The following is a 24,782-nucleotide window of genomic DNA, read 5'->3' as shown; positions in this document are numbered from 1 at the left end:
TTGGAATAGAGCAGGACAAGAACCACTTGACATTCAAATCAAGAAAATAAAGTGAAAAAAAAAAGAAGAGAAGAAAATGGGGATGGCTAGGCCATACTCTCAGAAAACCACTATCCAGCATAGTTCGTCAACCTCTCAAATGGAACCCATAAGGAAAACACAGAAGAGAAAGACTTCAGACAACTTGCAGAAAATTTACAGAGACTGAAGGACAACAACTGGGGTACTGCTGGTGTCAGCTAGAAGTTTTGTCTTGAGTCAGAGTGAAGTGGAGGAGACTTGTAGATGACTTATGCACCACCTGGAGTACAAGGGTTTAAGTGAAGTAAATCAGGACTACCTCGCAATAACTAAATAATATGCTTACTACACGTTTTTCTTTCTTTTTTTTTTTCTTTTTCCCCTAAGGTTCTCTTCTTATTCTAGCTCCTTTGTATTCTTTTCACTTTCCACAGAGTCCTAGAATATATGTGAAACAAATCAACCACACTTTCTTTGGTCAGATCATTTGACTAAATGCTTAAAAACTGTCCTACTTAAAATCCCATTTCATTTTGCAAGTGGCTCAAGGAGTAAATTAGAAAATGGGCTATTTGACATTGGCTCTTTAGAACTCTTAGTTCTTTCATCCACCTGCATATACATGATGAAAAGAAAAAACAAAACATTTAGTTCTTATAGGGAACTTGACTGAATACTCTCAGAGACAGGTTAGTCTGTAGCTTTACAAAAAACACTAAAACCCATGAAAGCTCATTACCTAAAAAAATAAATCTGTTAGTCGTTAAGGTGTTACAGGACTGCCTGTTTTTGGGTAAATAAGATTTTTCTTGCCTATTTCCCTTTAGTTATCATTCATGCAAAGAAATAAAATATACTTTTAAGATATATATCCAACCCCTACCCACCTCCGTGGGAAATAGTGCTGGTTCTCACTAAGAATAAGCTGAGAAATATATTGGAAAATTAAATTTGTAATTACATTACACAGTCTCTGTCTGGATAATGCAGGATTCTGAAGAGGTTATAAACAGCGCAGTCATTGTAACTAGGGATTAGATCCTTTAGCTCAAAATTATACATGGACACATTCTTAAGGAAAAGGCTGAGGGTATAAATCTGACTATAGGTTGAACTTCTCTGGTCTGGCACCCTGGGGCCCTGACTGATGACGAATGAGGGAATTTGCCAGACCATGGGAGGTCAATTTTGTCTAACAGCATTATCAACACCTCAGTTGCGTTCTGCACTCTCAGAAGACATATTGGTAAATTAGAGCTACCTAACACAGAACAAGCAGAGGTAGGACTGGTAGCTGTAAATAAGCTTTATGAGACTGTGGGATACTTTGCCACATGCATGAGAAGTGGTTGCCCAGCTAACTAAAATCATGCCAGACCACAGATCTTGTTGCATGGAAGAGTGCTGGACTAGAGAGGTTCAACCTGTAGTTATCAACACATTTTTAATTAAAATTGGGAAAGAAGTCTCTGCTGCCTACAAAACTCACCAATTGTATTCCTGGGACTTCACACTGCAGACTTTATATAATGAGGGTTTGGGTCTGCATACCATCAAATCCATGGCCAGCTGTTCCCAGGAGGACAGCTTAATCAAGCTTACCAACTGTCAGTCAATTCACAGGCCATCTGTAAAAAAACCGAATATTAGGCCTATCTGTAAAATCCATAAAATCATTTAGATATCAGTAAAAAACACCAAGCTTTGCAGGGGAGCTTGGAAGCTCCTCCCTTTGGGCACAGAGCCACTCCTGGGAGCTTATAATTCTCCATCTCCTGCTTTGAACTCTTCTATGGTGTCACTAGCCCAGCACAGCAGCAACTTTTTGGTGGGTGTGTACAAGACTCCTCAGAGCTGGGGCAGAGGTCAGGGAATGAGCCACAGTGGGCCAGGTGTAGCAGCCTTTCACAGAGTCCCTGCAGTAAGTCGTAATGGGACTGTCCCTTAAATACAAGAAATAAACTGTCCACTTAAAGGATTATTAATTCTCAGAAATGGACCTGGAAAAATTACCAAAGCAATGGTTGACAGCATTATTGCTGCATTGTATGATCACACACACTGGAGAACTTGGAAGGATACTGGTATAGCTAATAAATTGGTTAAACCAACATAACAACATTGCTGAAGTGATGCATGAATAAAAACACTGACTATTGATCACTTCTGACCCATCTTTATATTACATAAGAATATGACCATAAAAATGTTGGTTGTCATTGTTTTCTTTTCTATACTGTCCATAAAAATCATTTTCAGCTGTCAGCAACCCTGGTCTTAATGGGTCTCAAGCTGCACATTTGGGTCAGCCGAGATCATCCATCACCATTTTTGGGCTACATAGCATAGTTGTTTAATGTAAGGTTCTCTGAAACCCTGGGCATCCCTTTGTTGATCACTGCCTACTAGGATATTTGAGATTAATGCATTATGGATACAAAACCTTAATTAAATCCCCAAAAATCTCATACTACCTCCTCATTTGGGGTGCAGCTGTGTATTTTAGCAGTGAATCTGAATTCAGTGAGACAGTCTCCCAGGTTCCAAACTAGCCTTGTGTCAGGATAACAGTACATATTTTTCTTTGGTTTTAGTACGCTATTTCCAAGCTAGAGAATTTGCAGGCCTGTGAATTTTGGTGGTTTTCTAGAAATGCTTCACTTAAACACTCTTGCACCTGTAATTCCAACAGCACATCAGGGTTAGAGTTATTTTTCTCCCCCAAGTGCATGTGAATGTACTCCACAATACATATACACAACTATAATTAGGGCTCAACTCACAAGAACAACGTAAGTGCTTACGTGCCATCAGAGCCTTCCTCACCCATGTACAGAATACGCCATTGTGTAGGGCACCAGAAGATTTGGGGCACCACTGGGTCTTACTGTCTACCTACCTGCTTCTCCCTATCTCTGTTCTGTGGCTCTGCTTCCTCCAGAGAGGATCTATGAAAGAAACAAGCTGTCCTGTAGCACCTTAAACTTATTTATTAGGTAGTGAGCTTCCTTGGGTAAGATCCACTTCATCAGAAAGGATCTAGTTTACTTAAAAATGAAGAAACCAGCCAGACCCCTTGGCAGAACCTGTGAAAGAGCCATAAGTGATCATGAAGGCACCCAGGAGGCATTTGCCAACCCTTGTCAGTTTCTGAATTTATGGTGTTAGTGGACAGGACCTTAGTTTAAAATCTGATTTGAAAATATTTCATTAATGTGTTGCTGAAAATTATGAAATCACATCTCAAAAAAAAATGTGCATCCTTTGGATCCCTTCATCCCTCAGACATAGGGGCACCAGTTTAATAGTACTGTGTAGGGCCTCATAAATCCTGAGGATGGCCTTGAGTGCCACTGTAGATACTAAAATCTAATTCTTTAGTGCCAGAACCTTATTGATTTCTGCAAATCTTTCTGGCATACTCCAGTGAGTTTTTTGACCTCCTGAGCTCTGGGAATGGGCAGAAAGAGACTCCATGCTGGAGATGTGGCAATGGCAAAACAAAATGAGTAAGTTCAACACAAGCCTCTTCCTACTGCCTGTGGCTCTTTCCTCTGACAGCAGACAAATACCCATCAGGTTTCTTCTGCTTCACAAGTAACTACAAAATTGAACACCCTTGAATCAAATGTGCTACTGCTCCTCTTGTTTCTCAATTCACTACATTTAAAATTGTTCTCTGTAGGGAAGGGTGGGAGAAGGGATACCAGGCCCTACTCTGTGCTGTTTACACAAGGTAAGCCATCAGGGAGATGATTATAACTCAGTATCTGCCTCAGCCCTGGCTTGGGTACAAATTAGAGTAGCCTGGGGGCTGCTCTAGTTTACAGCAGCTGGCAATAATCTCTAAAAGACTCAGAGAGGTAGCCATGTTAGTCTGTATCTTCAAAAACAACAAGTCCTGTGGCACCTTAGCTGTTAGTCTATAAGGTGCCACAGGACTCGTTGTTGTCTCTAAATGACTGTTCAGCAGCTGAGCAGAACCACAGCACAGTTGGCTCTGGCCTCTCTTCCTCTCCCTCAGCTGCATCACAGCCTTTGGGATGATGGTGTAAATCATCAGTGTTGTTTCTGCCTGATGGGAGCTCCTCCCAGTCAGGGGTATTCCAAGCTGGGGTTAGAGGGTTAGTTTGTCTGCTGTATAGTGCAGAAGGAGAATCTAGCTCAGAGTGTTTAAGTCTACAGTCTACAACAGAAAATGGCATTTCATTTCAGTGCTTCTTCCAGTTACCTCCCTGCCCCCCAGTTTCTAAAGCTACCCTCATCCCTTTAAAAATTACCTTCCATGTTAACATAAATAAGTTCTCCCTGTACTTGCTGTAGAGCTTTCCCCTGTAGCCTACTCTTAATCCCCACATTTCTTCCTCGTGAATCATTTGCACTAACAAAAGAGTTAAATGTTTCATCCATCTTTTCCAGACAGAATTAATAGCTTATGTCCTGCACAGTTCTTTCTTTGCCTAATTAAAAACCAGAAGCTCTGCTGTACATTTTTATTGCTATTTTCTGCTAAATAGCCTGCTGTATATTATCAGGCAAAGGTGTGCTTCACTTAATAATTATAAAACACATTTGAGAATTAAATTTAACTGTCTGAAGAGCTAACAAAATTCTTTAATAGTCATACAGCGAGTTGTAAATAAAAATTTGACGTGTGCTGGCCTGAGATTTTTGCATTTCTTATTTCTTCTTTTTTTAAAATTCTTATTGTTTAAGATTTCAAATGAAACTATTTCAAAGCACACCAATGCACCTGATTGCCCTCAAAGTTTAGGGATTGAGGTATAAGAGGAAACAGGGGAAATACAAACTGATAAACACCCCAGAATGCTGCATTTGGTCCCTGTTTGTACAATGGGCCATACTATAAAGTTTATTGCTTTAAACACACTTGCACTACAGGGCTTGTGAAATCCTGATGGAGAACTGACTTCTGCATCTTATGCCCATTTCTTATAAAGCCTTCTGAGACCACCATACGTAATCAGTCCCAGGACAGTGAGGAGTTACTATGGTTATATCTGCCCCACTGTTGTTACAAGCAAATACCTAATACAGTAAACTCCGCCTTAACCAGAATTCTATCATCTGGAACTCTCAAACAACCAGCATTTTAACCATAAGTAAATTTTAGCTACACTCTCCATAAGTACAGTACAGTGAAAGTAAATACAAATAAATACAGCAAATGCCGTATAAGTTTACAATGTATAGTACTACTATTGTTGGTAAATAAGTATTCGGTACAAATTTTTGTTTGTCTCTTAATATGTAATCCTGTTTTTCTTTAGTATTATGCATTGCTAGGTATACCTCTATTATCCAGAATATTTGAATATCCGACAAACTGTCGGTCCCAGGGCTGCTGGATATGAGTTTACTACATCATGTCTGTCTGCCTTGCTCCTGTCAGAGGCAGATTGGCTGCAGCGATCTGCCCATTTGTCACCTCTAAACTTGACTACTGCAATTGCCTGTCTGCTGGGATATATTATAGCAGCAGCTCTAAATGACAGCACACAGTACAGCTTTTAAACCAGCTGAGGCATTGGGAGTGTATCTCTGTGTTCCCTCAACTACACCAGCTCCTCGCCGGAGTTAAATCTCCATTGATTTTAATGGCATGATACTGATTTACAGCAGTGGAGAACCTCGCCCTGGTGGAGTCCTGATCTCACATGAAATCTCTCATTACCCCTCAGATATCACTATCTGCCACAACAGGTGTGTACATCATGGACACTAGAACTGACAGTGCATATCCATATCCATGCACCATATGCATATGCAAGATAAGACCCTCCAAATTCAGAGTGTGTCTACACAGCAGTTATTTCGCTATAACGGGTGCCTTATGTCAAATCTGGTAAACCTCACTGTACGAGGAATAGTGCCTATTTCAAAATAGATATTTTAAAAATATAAATAGAAATAGAAAATAGAAATAGGGACGATATCAAAATAAGCCATTCCAGAACATTTATTTAATTTCAAAATAAAGCTGCTGCTGATGCTGATGAAGACATAGTATTTCGGATTAGAGCCCCTGGAAGCAGTGCTTCCAGGGGCTCTAATCTGAAGTAGGCTGTATTGTGTGTGGACATGCTATGTTAGACTAAGTTTTGCTTATTTGGGGGCTTCCCTGGGGTGCACATGTTTGTCCAGTATAGCTTATTTTGGAATAACAACTCTGAAATAAACTATTCCAGAATAACTTTGTAGTGTAGACATACCTTCACAGTACATTTTGGTTAACTTCTTGCTCACAGGATTTTTTTTTTTTTTAAAAAAAAAGCATAAATGTCAAGATTTATCCTGTTTAAATCCAAAATTTCATGTTGTTGTAAATGTAGGGGGGTGTCATAAGGGGTTTTTTTTTGGGGGGGAGGGCACGGGGGGCAGGACCGTGGTGCTGCTACCTGTACTTCTGTGCTTCTGTGGCTGGGGATGGTTCTGCCTTCAGATATAGGATACCTAACCAACAGTCACGGCTCTCTCTGGCCACCCACCTCTGAAGGTAGCAAGAAGAGAGGTAATACTGAGACCCCCTAAAATAACCTTCCAGCCCCCCTGCAACTCCCCTTTTTGGTCAGAACCACCAATTTGAGAAACAAGCTGGTATCCCCTATAAAATCTGTATAGATGAAGGAAAAAAACACAAAATAGCAGATTTCCCAAGTCCAGAATGGGGGACACCAGATTTCCTGGTCCAGAATGTGCATTTCATGGCTGTGAATTTGGTAGGGCCCTACTCTTATGTTAAACTAAACAATTTATACAGATAAATCAAGCCAAAATCTCAACCCAGTTTGACGGGAGGGTTTGTGAACCTCTCAGTCATTCAGATCTGCAGAAAAGCCACCAAAAATGGAAGACGACAGTTCACGAGTGATTTAGGTTTTGAAACCCCAAAACTAGGCTTAGGCCTTGTCTACGCTAACCCCCATCTTTGATCTACTTCAGCTATGCAAAGATAGCACAGCTGAAGTTAACATACAGTGGCATCTTGCATCTGGTAAGGCTGACAAGAGCTTTGGCAGAGTTTGGGGGTGGGGAATAGCTCAGTGGTTGCAGCAGTGGCCTTGTAACTCTAGGGTTGTGAGCATAATCTTTGAGGTGGCCTTTCAAGGGTCTGGGGCAGATTAGATTTTTAAAAAATGACCTGTCAGGAAAGGTGATAGGCCCTGCTGCCAGTGCAGGGGACTGGATTTGATGACCTCTCAAAGTCCCTTCCAGGTCTATAAGTACCCCACTGGTGGGAGAGCACTTTTCGAGATCAATTTTTCGCATCTAAGCAGAAACTATAAATTGATGGCCAGTGGACTGATCGTTGAAGCATCGATCCCCAGCATAGTGTAGACAACCCTCAGTTTGACTCAGTGACCCTGTTGGCTAAATATTTTCATGTTCACAGATGAGGGACATCTTGGATAAATCCCAACAGTTTACATACATCACTAGAATTAGAGATGTATCTCAAGTCCACTTTCTGACTCTGATCACTAGACTTATCTGGGGAACGTAGTTTCCATTCAGTGGGAAATTCTGTTGTTTTGACATACGTTTTCACCTCAAAATGAGACCAACTGTGATACAGAAAAGTTTTGCCAGAATAAAAAGTTCAAAGACATCCAAGTTAATAATATCAAAAGAAAATATTTCAGCATTTCATCTTTCCTTCACAATTTCCCATCATAATAAAAAAGAGTTTAATTGCCATTTTCCCCACACATAAATAATTCTAGTTAAACAAACCCTTCTACTTCAACAGGGAAAATGTCTTCATCAATTTTTTTTTTACTAGCTCTACTTGTGACTGCATTTATATTTTATATTTCCTTGAACCAGATGCAGGAATTAACTAGCCAGCTATGTGTTCTTATTAAAAAATATCAGGGTTATTAAAAACATATTTAAGTTCACAAGAGATAGTGTGGAATAGGTATGTAGTGAGGTGCTGTGGCCTCCCCCAACTCAGACGCAGAGGAGGCCCCTCCGAGACCCTGGTGTGCGGGCCCTGAGCCTGAGCACCTGGGCCCTGCCACTCAGGAAGTGGCACCTGGGGCCAGAAGGGCCAGGGCAGGGCTCGAGGCCCCTTAAAGGACGGGCCTCCAAGCAGGGCGGAGGGCTCTGACCAGGCTCCTGGGTGCCAGGACCAGGGGACCCAACACTGACTGGTGGGCCAGCGGGAGCTGCTCCCCAGATGCCCAAACCAGTCGAGGCACCTGCAGCCCAGCCTGCTGCTGGGCCAGTACCCTGACTTCCCTGATCTACCTGGGCCTTTGCTCCTGTGGTGGGCCCCCTCCCCCGTGGCCCTGCCAGGGCTGGAGAGACTGCCCATGGCCAGTTACCCTGGGATCCCAGATAAGCACAGTCCTGGAGTCCTGCCTGATGCCTGCAGCGCTGAGGCCTCCACCTGTCTGGAGCCTACGGTCCTGCCCCTGGTGGACTACTCGAACAACGTCAAGATGTCCGACTGGCCAGACCTACTAAGGGCTACCTACCTGGAAGAGACCCACCAGCCTGGACCTGCTGATCAAGCCAACTGGTACACAATGCTGATGAAGGTTGAGGTAGGAATTGGCCTGCGGGACACTCCACCTGAGCCCATGGTTGTGTGTTGCAGCCTGGATCCCCTCTACCAAGCTCAGGGTAAGAGCAATCATTAGGGCTCCAGGCTGGGATGCAGTGGAGTGGGAGGGCCTGCATCCCCCTACCCCACCTCCTCAGAGAAGCAGCCCCTTGCTTCTCCTGAGCCACCCCATTCTGGTGGCTGGCTGCTTACCTGCTGCCCTACCCTGAACTGAGGGCTGGGCTTCCAAACTATTTGTTTGTCTGCTGCCCCACATCTAGGGTTGGCTAGATGCGGAGGGGGCCAGCTGTGGTGGCCCACACCACCTAGAAGGGGCAACTGCCATGGGCGGAGGTCGCTACAGGGTACTTCACTGGGTTTCAAGATACCTGAGTTCTACTTCTGGCTTTGTCACTGACCTGCTGGATGACCTTTGAGAGCTCCCAATACGCCCTCCTTCTCGTCTCATTTAGTTGCACTGTAAGCTCCTCCAGACAGGGCATACTATTGGAGTGTCTAGCACAAAGGGACCTCAATCTTGCTAAGGTCTCTAGGCATGGCTTTAATGAAAATTAATAAATATCATAACGTGCTCTAATTAGGAGGATGTGATGTAGTTAAAGCCATCTAAAGTTTCTAAATGAAGCGTTTGGACCAGATTAGTCCCTAGTGCAAGAATCATAGAAATTAGGAAGATGTTCTCCAAAAGATTCTTAATGGAATCAATGTTCATTGATGTCATCCCTGGTGTTGTTTCAGAGAACTTGGCTCCTTTGTATCTACTAGCCAATGACTCACTTCTCTATTTCCCTCCCTGCCAAATATTTTTCATTAACGCAATCTAAAGGCAATTTCTTCTATCTCTTTCAATAATGTGTGAAATTGTTTTCAGAGGTAATTAGCACATTGTGTATAAAGTAGGGATTCGCAGGTGTCCGTAGTAGAGCAATTTGCACCACCTACACTTTTCTGCCCCAGTGAAACAAGCCTTAACAATGAGTTATAGAATTTGTTTTTGAAACTACCTGCATAAGATATTAAAATGGATAGGACCAAAAACAGACGAAGCCTACAGCAGAGTATACCAATGAAATGAGCCATAAGTCAATAAATCTCATATATGAACAGACTGCCATTAAGTTTAAGGCAGGGATTATCTTTCTTGGTTATGAAATGCTATATGGCCTGTGGTTATAGAGATGCACAGCACAGTTCAGGCCTCTTCCATGTGCCTGGCTTTCCCTCAGATGACAATAAATGGGAAGTCAACTCAGAATTATAATAGTTTCTTAGAATCATGAAGGAGCACCAAGCTAACTTCCATTTCTCCCTGCAAGCCCAACTCGTGATCAAAAGACACAGGATGGTCTAGGAACAGAGGAAAACTTCCTTCAAGTCCAAGGAGGCTGCTCGAGGTACTGTGTCTGATGCATGGATAACCCAGCCCTAGGCAAATGATAAAATGTTGTGTCTGGAACTATTGTTCTCTAACCCCCGGCTGTTGTTCCAAAGGTTCCCAAAGGGTCGCCAGTCATAACAACACAGTTTGACCCTACCGCTTGCTTGAAAAAGGAAATGTTGAGGATGCTAACGGAGCTGGAAAATCTGAAGACAAATGACCTTAAATGTTAGAAATGCAGCAACTCTGAGACCTCACAAATATAAATAAATACTTGTGCTGAAATTTCATATGTTGGTTTTTTAAACACATCAGTAGTGAAAGATAGTTAAAAGCAAATTAGCTAACCCAGTTAATAGTTCAGGAAAGCAAGGAGTCTCCATTTTTCATTGGCTATGCTCAATTAGTTCCCCAGCGACTGAATTATTGTTAATAAGAGCATCTGGATTAATTAGCTGTTCCAGGATATTCTGAGTTGCTTGAATCAATGTGCATTAATGAAAAGATCTTTAACACAAAGCATCACAGAATATTATGTACACAATAGGTGGATTCTTGAAGACCTTGTTTGTAAGATATTGTAGACTCCTTTTAATATTTTTCTGGATACTTCAAGAAACCTCCCTGTGAGTATCTAAGTATCTCCCAGGTATTTCTGGATGTTTCTGCCTAACAACACTGTTCAGTATTATTCTAATGTATCGGTGCAGAACTGAGACACAGATTGTCACACAGGAAGTTTGTCCCAGAGCTATGAAATGAATACAAGTCACCTTGCAGTGACTTAACCACATTCCCATCCTATCCTATGGACAGCCAAGTTAGCCAAGCACAGATACACCAGTTTTAGCTATGCAATTGTCATAGCTAGAATTGCATATCTGTGGTCGACTTACTTTGCCTAGTGTAGATTTAGCCTCAATTTCTCACAATAACAACACATGGATAGAAACAGAAAGTTGTGTTGTGAAGCCCAACTGAGGTTTACAAAGCATTATGCTATCTTGGAATGAATGGTACCACAGAAGCATCAAGTATTGTTATACTCTGCACTCTGCTCTACTATGAAATACATAGGAAAAGGATAGCTTTTTTATTATTAGAGAGGAAGTTGTGCACAGTTTCTTACAGTGTGATTAGTCATCACACACAATGTTTTGAAGAAGGAAACTGACATTCTAGGATTCTTATTGTAAAGTACTCCAAAGGAATGGTGTATTTTGAACATTCTATATATTCCAACAGTTGGACAGGGGAATATTTACACCTTCCAGGATCAAGAGATCAGTGAGCATAAAAAGTTGGGGGTTTTTTGTTTGTTTTTTGGGTTTTTTTTCAAAACAGAAAAGCTAAGGTTGTCTTGTCTAGGACCAGCCAAACAGGGCACATTCTTATTTAAGTGTTAGCTTATTTTTCTGTTTTTCCTAATAGCAGGTTAGATGTATCAGATACAATAATGGAAACAATGTGACTTTTTAAACTTCAACAGAGACAAGATCAGAATTAAATCTGAAGAAACAATTTTTCTTAAGAGAAATAAAAGTCTCTCAAGAATGAATGCAAAAGGAAACCTTGACAAGCATCATTGTGTTTCAAGACAGAGGGAAAACCCCACAGTTTCTATAGGTGGTTCCCCAAGATTTGTTCTGCCTTTTTATCTTCATATTAGGCTGAGTGTTTTTGAACATATTTACCTTTCCCTGCTTTCTCCAGCCACAGGAAGTCATATTAGAGACAAGCAATTCAGTTATTCCAGCAAAGTGACTATTTTAAATTAAGGAGCATAACCATTACTCAATTACAGGGCTGGGAGTGATGAATATTAATTGCTCAGCATTTTCACAGATTATGCAACAGCATCAAGAAAATTATAATAGGATGTCTATGTATTCCATCTTCCAGCTGTCATTACAAATTTGGAATTAAAGTACAGTAGATCCCTGACTTATGTGGAGGTTGTGTTCTTGCACAATCCTACCTAAGTCAAATTTGCGTAAGGTGGGGAAGCCAGGAAACTGATCAGCGCAGCAGTGCTAGTCAGTTTCTTGTCTCTTGTTAGTGGCAGGCAGCAGAGTGCCTGGCTCTGAGCTGGTTGCTGTTCACAGTAGAGGGGCAACTGACCAACACTGCTGTGAAACCCCTCCTGTCAGGGGCAGCAGCCTGACTCTTGCCACCCCCGACAGGAGCGGGGCCACGACTCCTGTCAGGGATGGTGACAAGCAGGCAGCTGCTCCTGACAGGAGCAGGGAACTGATCAGTGCAGACAGGTGTCAGCTCCCCACCACTCTGAGTTGCGTTAACCTAAGATTTGTGCAACTTGAGTGCATGCGTCTCGGGATTCTACTGTATCGCCATTGCTTATTAATGCCTAAATTGTCTCTCCTTCTACTCCCTCCTTGGTGATCTAGTCATCCATGGTCTCTCATCTCAGATTTTTCTTTTCCCAAGCAACATATATTCTTTTTTCACATGAGTAAAAGTGTCTAGCAGAAGGGTTGGCAATAAGCAGCCCATGGGCCACATGTGGTTCATCAGGATTAACCCCCAGTGTGCCACCAGATGCTTTATGTGTCTCCCTGCAGATACAGCTGCTTGAAACCCCTATTGCCTGCAGATTGCTATTCCCAGGCAGTGGGAGCTGCAGGAAGCTGTTCAGACTGGAACACCCCTTCCCACAGCTGCCATTGGTCGGGAACCGTGATCCATGGCCAATGGGAGCTGCAAGCAGTGGTACCTGTGGATGCACAGGTAAATAAAGTGTCTAGCAGCCCGCCAGAGGCTAATGCTGGTGAATCATGCCTGGCCCACAGGTTGCTTATCATCCACCTCAACTGTGACTGAGCTCTCCAGCCACAACCCCAACACTATTAATAGACTTTACTCATGCTGCAAGTTCAAAGGAAGTGTAGTCAGAGGGAGGAAAGTAGTTAGACTTCCAAAATGAACATACTGGGGTGTAGGGAGGAGTTTTACAAATGGAAAGAAAAATATTTTTTTAAAAATTTCCAGTGTATTAATCAAATATGTTAGTAACACAATGAAAGGGCACTTTGAGTCTGATTCTCAGAGGCTTTGTATTCCCATAACTCCACCAGAAATTCCTCTCAATTTCCCTGGCTCAGAAGCTCTAAAACTGCATTCTTTCTCTCTCTCTCTCTCTCACACACACACACACACACCTCTCTCTCTCTCTCTCTCTCTCACACACACACACACACACACACACACACACACACACACACACACACACAAAGTGAAACACTTCCACCTCTCCGCCTACTGCCTTTCTTCCTGCTACTTGACTTGGAAGTCCTGAAGGCTCCTGATCTCATAAATTTGTTAGTCACTAAGGTGTCACAGGACTACTTGTTGTTCAAGTTACAGACCAACATAGTTACCCCTCTGAAAAAGTACGGTTGACCCTCTCTAACCTGGAACTCTCTCATCTGACAACATCCATAATCCGCCATGATTTTAGTTAGCCAGATGACCCCTTATCATGGGGGTAGCCAAGTTTCCTGTGGTCCCATAAAGTTTGTTCACAGCCACCAGTCCTGGTTCTCAGTGTTCCGTGCTGTTATTTAGCTGTAATTTATCCACAAATGTCTTCTAAGAGCTCAGTAAGCAGAGGAAGTATTGGTAATGTGCTAGACGATATTTGACCTCCCGTCATCCGGCAAATTCTCTCATCCCACACTGGTCAGGTCTCAAGTGTGCTGGACAAGAGAGGTTCAGCCTGTATTATGTGTGTGTTTAACTCCCTTTAAATGATATTTGGTTGCAGCAAACAGCAAGAGGAAGAAGCCAACACTGTGCAAGCAACTAGTTGTCCTCGAACCTAGTGTGGGAGACATGGCACCTTTCTCTATCAAAGCCCTCATCAATATGGTGCCTCAGCAACAATATGAGTCTCTTGGCAGCACAAGGATCTCTTCAAGCTAGTTCAACCTGACAAGTAATTTAAAAACAAGGACAAAAAAGCCAGATGGCACACACAGTACGGGCTTTGGACCTTATAATAACTCTCCAGCACATACTGAAAGATGTTCTGAGGGGGACTGGCTGCACTGTCCTACAAAACTCCAGCATGCTGTGTTTATTTTCCCTGAAATTCGCAGGCTGCCACCTCACTGATGACGTTGGAGCAAAGAAAGGCAGCAGGAGCAACAGACACTCCATTGCTGGGTTTGGACAGTTGTCTGAAGAGAGATGTCCAGAATTCTCATGCCAATCACTTGGAGATCAAGACCTTACCTGTTAAGGAATACGGCTGCCTCGTAGCGTTACCACTGCCCCAGCATGGCATTTCCAGTACTGCTCCCTGCCTGAACTTCCTACCACTCAGGGTATTTCCGTAGCTAGCTTGGTTCCTATCTGTGCTGGAGCTATGGGTCCATCCTACAGCCAAGTCATAAACAAAATTTAAAACCTTCCAGGGTAGCAAAAGGTCCAAACTTAAAAGTCCCAACACACAGAGGTTCTTCTGCCTTTCCAGGGCTTTTCTCCAGACCTATCTTCTGGGCCCTGGGCCCCTCTCTTTTCCAGGCCCCTCTCTTTTCCAGGCCCCTTGCATGAGTCTGCCTCAGGGATAAGTCATTAGGCTTCCAGGCTGGTTCCCTTGGAATACCATTCCCAGCCCCTTCTAGGCTCTATTCCTTGCATCCTTCCCTGTTCTGGTACATAGCACTGGGCCCCTACCAAGGTGGGCTCCTCTGAAGTACTCAGTCTCCTTCAGACTCTAGCTTAGAGAACCTACCTGCTCTCCTTGTGGTTCCACTCCAGACTGAGCTTACTCTCACCCCTTTTACAAGGCCCAGGTGTCCATTACTCCATCACCAGCCTTAACCCCACTCCCTCAAGCTGGGAAGCAGTGACTTAAATGTGGTGGCAGATGTGGCTGCCCCCAACTCCTCTTAAAGAGCCCAGTGACACTGCCTGTAAGGCCAGAACAGAGTGTGTGAGACAGAGGGAGATGGACAGTTCTCAAGGATAGAACAGGACAGGCAAAATATGGGTACACTTATATTGCTGCTCCTTTGAAAACCAGCCACTTTCCTTTCTTAAATATGAGGTGCCATGGAAGACTGCAAGTGTGCATAGCCTGCTGGGGCTAGCCTGACTGCCCATCCAGCAGAACAGAGCTGGTCCAAAAATATTTATTTGAGGGAACAATTTTCTATTGGAAAATACAGTCTTGTCAAAACAAAATGACAGCACTATTTTCTTCCTGGCATAATTGGATGAGAAAAGGTCAAAAATAATGGCACAGATTTTCTCATTTAGTTTTGACTTGTTTTATGTAGAGTTCTGTGATAGTAAAATGTCAGTGTTCTTATAGCTAATTTTCAGAATTTCCATACCATGGGACATGTCAAGGTGTAAACGTTTTCCCTGACCCAGAACGAAAACAAACGCATCACTGTTTGCTACAGAAAATAGAATTTCCATGCTGACCAACTCAACACTACTCTATGCTCATATGGGTCCATGATGCACCATCCTACCTGACAGCAAGTGGGCCATCTGTCTTTGTAGCCCTCCAAGTTAGAATGCTACTCTAGTGCGTGTGCAGGAGCAAGTAAGAAAGCCCCCTGAACCCACTGCCCACATTAATGCACCCCCGTAGCACAGGGCAGGGCCTGGCCTTTGGTCTGAGCAATTAAACGTGACTTCTTAGAAGTCAGCTAAGTACATCTGTTCACATTTTACCGGGAACATCAGTATCTGTGTCTGGGGAGGACAAAGACTAGGTGTTGCAGAGGAAGGTAAACCGGTGGAGTTTATGGCATCCAGTACAGGTTGAACCTCTCTTGTCCAGCACCCTTGGGACCTGACTGATGCTGGACAAGAGAATTTGCTGGATGACGGGAGACCAATACTATCTAGCACATTACCAACACTTCCACTGATTACTGGGCTCTTAGAAGACACTGAGGGGTAAATTACAGCTAAATAACAGCACAGAACACTGACAACCACGGCTGGTGGCTGTTAAATGTTATGGGACCACGAGAAACTTGGCTATACCCATGATAAGTGGTCATCTAACTAAAATCATGCCGGATTACAAATATTGCAGGACGAGAGAGTTCCAGATTAGACAGGTTCATCCTGTACTACCTGCTTTTAAAGACTGTGTATTTATAATTGGAAGTGGGGTAATTATATACTAATTTAAAATCTCATCTAGCTAGTTTTTCTATTAGGTTCATTCATTGGACACTTGAGAGCCTGGGAGCACCTATTGTTAAGTCTGATTATGACAGCATCTCTCCCGCTTTAATTCTGCATCTCCCAGTGAGGAAAACTGGCTAAATTAAACAGAACATATATTCCTGCTCTTTGTTTCACTAACTCCCAAACTCTCATGCAGCAAATCTAGAATCTTCCAAGCAGAGGACAGCCAGAGGACTTAGAGCTGCACATCCTGGGCAGTTGTATTTAAATATAAATTGCTCCTCCACACAGTGTCTTTAATAAAGCGGGTACAGAAACTCCACAGCCACAAGAGTAATAAAATCTAAACATTCATCAGATCTGTTCCCTTTCCTTCTTGCCGCTAGCCACAACGTGATTTGAGCAACTACCACCAACAGAGGGGAAAAAGAAAAAAAAAAAAAGAGATAGATGCTCATTTGGTGTATGTGAGCCCAGCACTGCAGAGTCCACTAGACCTGCTCCCACTTACGCCCGTGAAGGATCTGGGCCAGGGGCTCTCTCAAGCAGTGCTACCCAGAAAGTATTTAAAGTGAGTTTTAATAATGAAACTGCAGACTCGAGTGCCTGGGAGCCCAGGATTTATTGTGTATCGTTTAGAGCAAAGGCTTGAAATGCAAAGAAACCATTTTGTAATGCTGCTGACTTCAGGCTGTGTGAGAGTCTGGGGAAGAGATGCTGGAAACAGACACAGCAGAACCCCCTCATGCACACGGTGGGCGCAATGCAAAATACACTAAAGCCAGCAGAGCCAAGGCCAAGGTGCATAAGGCTTGGGATCATGTGCTGACTCCTGAGGATACCAGAGATGACCATGTTTTGTTTTGTTTTGTTTTGTTTTTTAACAAAACGTTTTTTTCTCCAGGGAAAAAAATGCTCGTTTGTCAGAACACAAAGTTTCCATAGAAGCATCTCATTTTGATGACACTTTTGCCAGGAAAGTTTTTCGGGTCTAGAATGGAGATTTTGCTCACTTTCAGAAGGGATTACAACCTCTCTTTCACGTATCCCGACCCCCCTGCATATTTAATACGGGCGTATCCCTCCCCTCATTTTTTATGAAGTTCTTCAAAAGTCTCACACTCATCCCAGTGCAGAATGGAAAAAATTTTGAAAACTTTTGAAGAAACAGGAGAACTTTTCCCCAACCATCTCCAGCTCATCTCAGGAGTTCTCAACCTCTTTCTTTCCGAGCCTTCCCCTTCCAATGTGCTATAAAAACTCTATGGCCCACCTGTGCCACAACACTTATTTCTCTGCATACAAAATCCAGGGCTGGTTACCCTTCAGGATTACCAAGCAGGGTATGTGCCCAGGAGGCTCAGGCCACACAGGTCCTGAAAAGACACATTACTCGTGCTTCAGCTTCAGGGCTAGGTGGTGGAGCTTAGTGCCCCAGATTTCACCTGCAGTTTTCTGACCTGGGCCCCAGTGAGTCCACTGCCAACTTGGTAAACTCCCCCCGAAACCTGCTCACAACCTGCCAGGTGGACCGCTGAGAAATGCTGCTCTAGAGGACATCCCAAAGTGCATTCACTTCCGCCCACTGCCATACCTGTGCTAAGCTCCTACTTTGATGCTTCCTTAAGAAGATTATAATTTTTCCTGGTTGCTCGCCCCAGAACTTAGAGGGTTCTTCTTAGAGGTTCAACCCTTTCAAGTATTCCTTATAAGATGAGCATTTGAGCAACCACTCAGGGGAGATTCAGGTCCTGCCAGATGATTTTCAAAGCACCCACAGTCACCCATAGTCAGCAGCATGTGTTTCTCTGGTGGTGCAACTCCACACATGCCTTAGTGCACAGAGCGAAATTTCTTGTGCCCCGGATGGAAAAAATTAGAGGGAACTTTGACCCCCTACAGCAATTCAATAGTAATGCATAGGACTGGAATTGTGCATTAGCATCTCTAAGATAGGGCTCGTCTTATCCAACCACCAGCTACAATTCCCAGCTAAGCTCTTCTCAGATCCTGTCTTGACTACTGCAACCTCTTTTTCTCTGGCCCTGGCAAGTGCTGCCTTGCTCCTCGCTAACCATTCAGAATGATACAAGGATCATTTTCATAACTTGCAGTTTGTCCGTCACTCTTCTCACTGACTCCATCCACTGGCCCTGCCCCCCCCAGCAAACCAAGGCAGCCTGTGCTCGCCTTAACAGCTCTTAAGTGCCAATCCTCACCTTCCCCTAGCATCTCACCTTCATCACTGAGAAGTCAATTACTGCCTCTGATCAGCCCATGATGCCAATTTCTGCTGTCTGCTTGTCAAAATTTCCAACCTTCATGATTTCTTCATGCCATGGAAGGGGCTCCCTGCAAACATCCACAAAGAGACCTCATTCCTGGACCTGTTCCTTTCCTTTCAGGTAAATACGATAGGATCCAGAGTGACCTCAGCAAATTGGAGGATTGGGCCAAAAGAAATTTGATGATGTTCAACAAGAACAAGTGCAGAGTCCTGCACTTGGGAGGGAAAAATCCAGCTGGGACTGACTGACTAAGTAGCAGTGCAGCAGAAAAGGACTGGAGGATTACAGTGACATGAGAGGCTGGATATGAGTCAACAGTGTAGGCAAGTAATGGCATATTGGGGTGCATTAAGAGGAGCATTTCCAGCAGATCTAGAGAAGTGATTATTCCCATTTATTTGGCACTGGCAAGGCCATATCTAGAGTACTGCCTCCCATTCTGGGTCCCCAGTATAGAAAGGATGTGGATGCATTGGACAGGATCCAGCAGAGGGCAACCAAAACGATTAGGGGACTGGAGTGCGTAACATGTGAGGAGAGGTTGAGGGATTTGGGCTTATTTAGTTTGAAGGCAAGAGTGAAAGGCAATTTGATAACACCCTTCAACTTCCAAAAGCGGGGTTATAAAGAGGATGGAGAGTGGCTGTTCTCTCTCATCTGTAGTGACAGATGGCAGAACAAGGAGCAAAGGTCTCCAGTTATGGTGGGGGAGGTCTAGGTTGGATATTACAAAAAACTATTTCACTGGAAGGGTGGTGAAACACTGGAATGCGTCACCTAGAGAGGTGGTAGAATCTCTATCCCAGAGGTTTTTAATTCCCTGCTTGACATAGTCCTGGCTGAGATAATTTAGTTAGGATTAGTCCTTTTTTGGGCAGTGGCCTGGACTTGATGACCTCCTGAGGTCTTTTCCAGCCCTAGGATTCTACAACTCCCCACATTTAAATCCCTCCTCAAAACTCCCCTTTGTCATGATGCCTGTGCAGGGGAAGAACATTTAGGCTGCTGTTTCAGAGACAGCAAAATTGTCAGGGTGGCCAGCATTGGCTCACTGTTCACTTGCACTTCCTCATCTGTCTGTATCCACCTGTTGCCACTGGTTTTAAGATTGCAAGCCCCTTGGGGCAGAGACTATAGTTTTGTTCTGCTTGTTCAGCCCTTGGCACAGTGGGATCCTGGTCCATGACTGAGGCCACAAGAACACAACAAATAAAAGACTTCTCAAAGCACTCAAGAACCCTTAGCTCATCCTCTCTGCCCTGTCAGGTAGGAACTTCTTTATCCACATGTTCCTGGTAGGGAAGCTCAGGCACCAAGCTTAAGTGACATATCCAGGGCTATGCACACCAAGCCAGCACCAGAGCCTGGATTAGAACTCATGCTCGTCATCCCATGCTTCTCTGCTTGACAGTGCTCGCATCTGAGCACTGAGGCTGTCGGGCGGTCTCACTTTACAGGTTCCCATTCAGAGCCAGAGGGGACATCTGCTCAGTTTCAGGTCCAATTTCTAAGCAAAACCCCAGACTTTGAAATAAAATCCTCATTCTGTTTTCGGCTCCTCCGCAGTGGCCAGAAAGCATCACTAGTGACTGATAAGAACCATTCTGTTCACAGCGTGTCCCTGGCTTCAATGGCCTCAGCTAGATTTGCTGCCCTTTACAGACACTCGCACACTGCCTGGGGCTATGAACGGGCCTTCTGGTTTGGTGGAAGAGTTATTTCCATTTAAGTAGTCGAGTATTTATTGTGACAGCAAACTGGCGTTGATTTTAAATCAGCTGTCTGTGGCTGAATTGCACAGCTGAGCTAATCATGAGCAGGGGCATTCGGGGCCTGCTAGGGCGAGACAAACTCCACAAGGCTAAGCTGGATCGGTAAGAGTTTAAAAACAACAAGCTTGTGACAAATAGGAGGGCTCCTTTTATTGCTGAGGTTCACTGAGTCCTGAACAAACCAATTTATATCGCAGAATCTTCAGTTCCCTTTGCTTTGTTTTGTCAGATAAAATGTCACTAGAACCAGGGGAGCCGACAGTTCCCAGGGGCCCCCAGGGAAGGTGTAGGAGACCTGACTCCACACCCCCAGAAGAGGCAGGGCTCGGGGCATCCAGCCCTCAGCACTGCCCGGGGTATGATGCTGTCCTGTCCCCTGCAGGACCCAGAGCCCCAAGGAGCAGCACTCTGGCAGTGATTTAAAGAGCCAGGGCCCCAGCTGTCACCACAGTAGTAGCAGACAAGCTCCTTAAAATCGCTGGGCCCCCTTTGCCACACCTTGCCCCCCCCACGTCTGTGGGCCTGTTCTAGAAAGGACACAACTGATAGCACACAGATCACAAACGTGCTTCTCCGAGACAGGCCCACACTGCTGCCTACAGCTGCTGATGCAAATCACTCACTCAGGGGGTGGGGTTTGGGTCTGGGGTTTTATGTTGGTGTGTAAAAGGGGCAAGGATTAGCCATCAAGTTAGCATTAAGCTGCAGAACTTCAGGAATGTTTGTGGGGGGAACGAGAGAGTGGCTGGAACACCAGTCCTCAGAGATGTGGTGAGTGTGCATGAGAATGGATCTGTCACGATCCCATTCAAAAGGCAGAGAATTCGATTTCTCTCTGTTAATGCAGAGCTTTCCTATACAGAGCACTGTATTTAAAGAAGGGTATTGACACAGGAGTAGATTTGTACTCTATTCTCTGTCTCCTGCACCTGTAGGAAAAAAAAAATTGTCTCAGCTCCTAGCCTGTCCCTGGATTTATGTAAAGGCTTGGAGAGTCTCTAATGTTTACGCAATATTGCAAGACAAAAAAAACCCACCCTAAAGAATTCTTAACAACAGACATTCTGGAACCAGACAACAGTAATACAGTTCCCCTCCTAGACAGCTGCTCAGAAGTGCTTGACTAGCCTGATACATCACTCAGTGGTAAGCATTTTACAGAGCAAAATGCAGAGAGGTTAAGGCATTTAAATAGAGACATCAACGAGCAGCTCAGGTCAGATGTAAAACCTACATGCTCATCTCTCAGTCCTGTGGAGATCATAGGTCCTCCTTCAGTAGGAAGTCAGCTTCTAACATTGATGTAGCACGAGCCAGTGAAAAAAGATTAGCACTTCTAGGAGGTTTTATTTTAGATCAGTATTCAAGTCAACGGACCAAATTCATCCCTGGTGTACCATCATGAGCTGTAATGATGGTCTTGCTCTAGGGATAAATTTGGCCCACCAGATTCATCCTCCCAGTATCACTATTGACTTGTAATGGTATGTATGTTTATGCCTCATTTTAATTTTAGATTAATGAAACCACTTTAGTGGTTCTGGGAGCCGAGAAGAATTGGACTGAAGAACGCTTGTTAGAAAAATCTGTTTCCTACAATTTTATCGTGGATGCTGTTATTTTCATGTACAGTACGCAGTCCTTTTAAATTCCTTTGAAAATGTTCCCCTCACTTGCTAGAGCGTAATAAAGGGATACAAGACCAGCATATTTCTGAATTCAAAGCTCCAGGGTCCAAAGCAGGCTGGTTGTGTTGTTGCTCAACTAACTCTCCATCATGGCTTCCTGGTTTACATGTCAGTACCAACCAGTCAGCTGTGAGGGTCTGCCACTCAGGCCCTGTGGGTGGTGATTCCTGCCAAACCTAACTTCATAGCATCATCAGGATGCTAGCCTAAGTCAGAGGTGTCAGCAACCTAGTACCCCCATACTCCCAGGTTCTTACATGGGGTGGGCAATATTTTTTGATAAGGGGCTACTCCAAGAATTTGGTAACGTGCTAATTTTCCAGGCATCCATACCTGTATTAGGTTAAACATCTTTGGAAATGTATCAGTTTTGACAAAAGTTTCATGAAGAAGGGTTCTCAAGTCCAGGATGGAATTTCTGGCAAAATTACAAAGCAAGGTCTTCAGCACATAGCAAAAAGCCCAGAAGTTGGGGCTCTCATCTGGGATGAGGGTGAACAAGGCACATATCCCTGCTCCAAATCAGAGTAAGGATGTGAAACTGGGTCTCTTAAAACCCAGGTGAATAGTACTGGCTATTCTAGCATGAGCACGCATGCACACTTACACAAAGTTTGAAAAAGAATCTAGCTTTCGTTCTGCACTGGAACAATAACTAAGTGTCCAACTAGATTTTTCATGAAATTGAGCTCTTGTTTTCTGTCAGTCCTACTCATCACAAGGACAACAAGTGTTTGCAAACCCAGGCTTAGGCTGTGCCTACACAGCAAACTGCATGTGATTTCCAGATCGCACTCACATGACTGTGCTCTCACCCAACTAGCACAATTTTTAGATCGCAATGTAACTGTGCTACCTGAGTGTAAATCCACCTGATAACAGTGGATACTTACTCAGTACGGCTCCCCAAACTACTCCAGCTAAACTAACATTTGCACTCGTGTTTGCTCAGTGAAAGCTAATGCAAGGATATGTATATGACCTGGGAATCATAACGCTAACCCCTAGTGTAGACGTATCCTTAGACGCATCATCACAGAAGCATTTCTGAATGTACGACAACAAAAAGATGATTTAACACATTTGATTTACAGTGAAGCAAATAAAAGCATAGTAAGTTGATACTATTTTGTTGTGGAGAATATGTTGATTTACCTTTAAAACAAGGACAATGTCTAACATTTTAAGAATCTGTAAAACGCCCCACCCTGCAACCCCTGCCCCAAGAAAAACCTCCGCCAATCTTATACGTATAAAAACACTAGAAGCCAAAATTCAGACATGAAGCATATTTTATGTTTCAGTTGAAAAACCCTTCATGACTGTAGGCTTGTAACAGAACCACTGATACAGTAGAACCTTACAGGAGAAGTGGTGTAATTAAAAAGAAAGAAAAAGATTTGAGAGATACTGAAGTTGTACAAATTTCTATTATTTTATTCAACAGTTTATTCTATTATTTTTCTATTATTATTCAACAGTTGAGTTCTTACTTAGGATCAAACAATAGAGAGTTGAAACTGTTACTGAAATCTTAGTTCAAGATATTCTCTGGAAATCAATGTTACTTTCCAATAAGCCTACACAATAAAAGCCAAACCATGGTTCCATTTAAGTCAGTTGCAAAATAGCGCATTATGGTATTTGCCAACTGCTGATAATAAAAAGGTTGTTTTTTTCAAGCTACTGAAATTGAAATAAAGTCCTATGAAACTCACCACTGCGCTCCCTGCATTCCTCAAAGTCCCCTAAACTGTGGTGGGAGCACAAATGGAATATAAGACATGGGGCTTTGATTTTCTACTAAAGTACATATGATATAAAAACACATCTTCCCAAGATATCTCAACACACAGGGGGGATCATCAATAGCTTGCTTCCTTTTTACTTAATTGGCTCTGTATTTGTTATGCTCTCCACTATATGTATAAAACTCCAATCATTTTTATTTTAAAGGAAACAAAAGTAGAGCAAGAGCGGTGTAACTGACTACAGAAACAGAACAAAACGGCTAGAGGCAGAGACAGCATTGCCATCTCTAGCACTGAAAAAAAGCGTGAGGCAAGTCCCTGCTGCCCACAGCCTCCCCACCATCATGAAATTGTCTTAAAAATCAGAGAATTTTATATATTTTTGTGGGAGGGTGTTTCCTTTGGCTCCTGGTTTCTGAACCATTCAGATAGACTCTCCTCATGGTTTATAGCACGAACTTCTTCGCAGCCAGGCAGTTGTATTTCGAAAGAAAGCTGACATGTGCATATGCTCCCTTGATTCCAGGAGTTTGGGCTTTAAGAACACACACCAGATAACACAAAACTCATGATCATACAAATCACAAGAACTGGCAACACTGGTGACCCCTCAGTCTTCTAAAAGGTCTAGGACACAGAAGACAAAGGCAGAATCACAGAAATGTAGAACTAGAAGGGACCATGAAAGGTCATTGAGTCTTGTCCCCTGCACTCACGGCAGAACCAAGCACCATCTAGACCATCCCTGACAGATGTTTGCCTAACCGCCTCTTAAAACTCTTCAATGAGGGATATTCCACAACCTCCCTAAGCATTTTTATTCCAGTGCTTAGCCACCCTGACAGTTACAACCTGGTAAAGCACTGCGCGGACTCTGGAAAACATCTAGAGGATGTGAAACACACTTAAAAGCCTGGGCCTGTTAAACCCAGAAGATCACACCACTGGCCAGGTGCATTATGGAACTCAAGAGGATAAACAAGTTCCTGATATTTCCTCCTACTAGCTGGAATTTAGGGATGGCCTCTTTCTGCATAGCAGAGTAAGAGGTAATGGGAAAAGGATTAATCTTAACACTTGAAACTTTAATAGTAGTCCAGGTTCCATGAGGGTT

General features: G+C 43.5%; 1 long non-coding RNA gene across 1 annotated transcript in view; it reads right to left on the bottom strand.

The window, feature by feature from the left end:
- The window catches only part of LOC142015575 (uncharacterized), a 167,012-nt gene that overhangs the window by 131,816 nt on the left and 10,414 nt on the right, over positions 1–24,782 (bottom strand). The window contains exon 2 of the long non-coding RNA XR_012646189.1: positions 1,511–1,649. This is a non-coding gene — a long non-coding RNA (uncharacterized LOC142015575). The remainder of the gene's footprint in view (positions 1–1,510; positions 1,650–24,782) is intronic.

This window comes from Carettochelys insculpta, chromosome 7 (assembly GCF_033958435.1).
Source record: "Carettochelys insculpta isolate YL-2023 chromosome 7, ASM3395843v1, whole genome shotgun sequence".
Lineage (NCBI taxonomy): Eukaryota > Metazoa > Chordata > Testudines > Carettochelyidae > Carettochelys > Carettochelys insculpta.
This window is presented reverse-complemented; position numbering and strand designations above follow the sequence as displayed.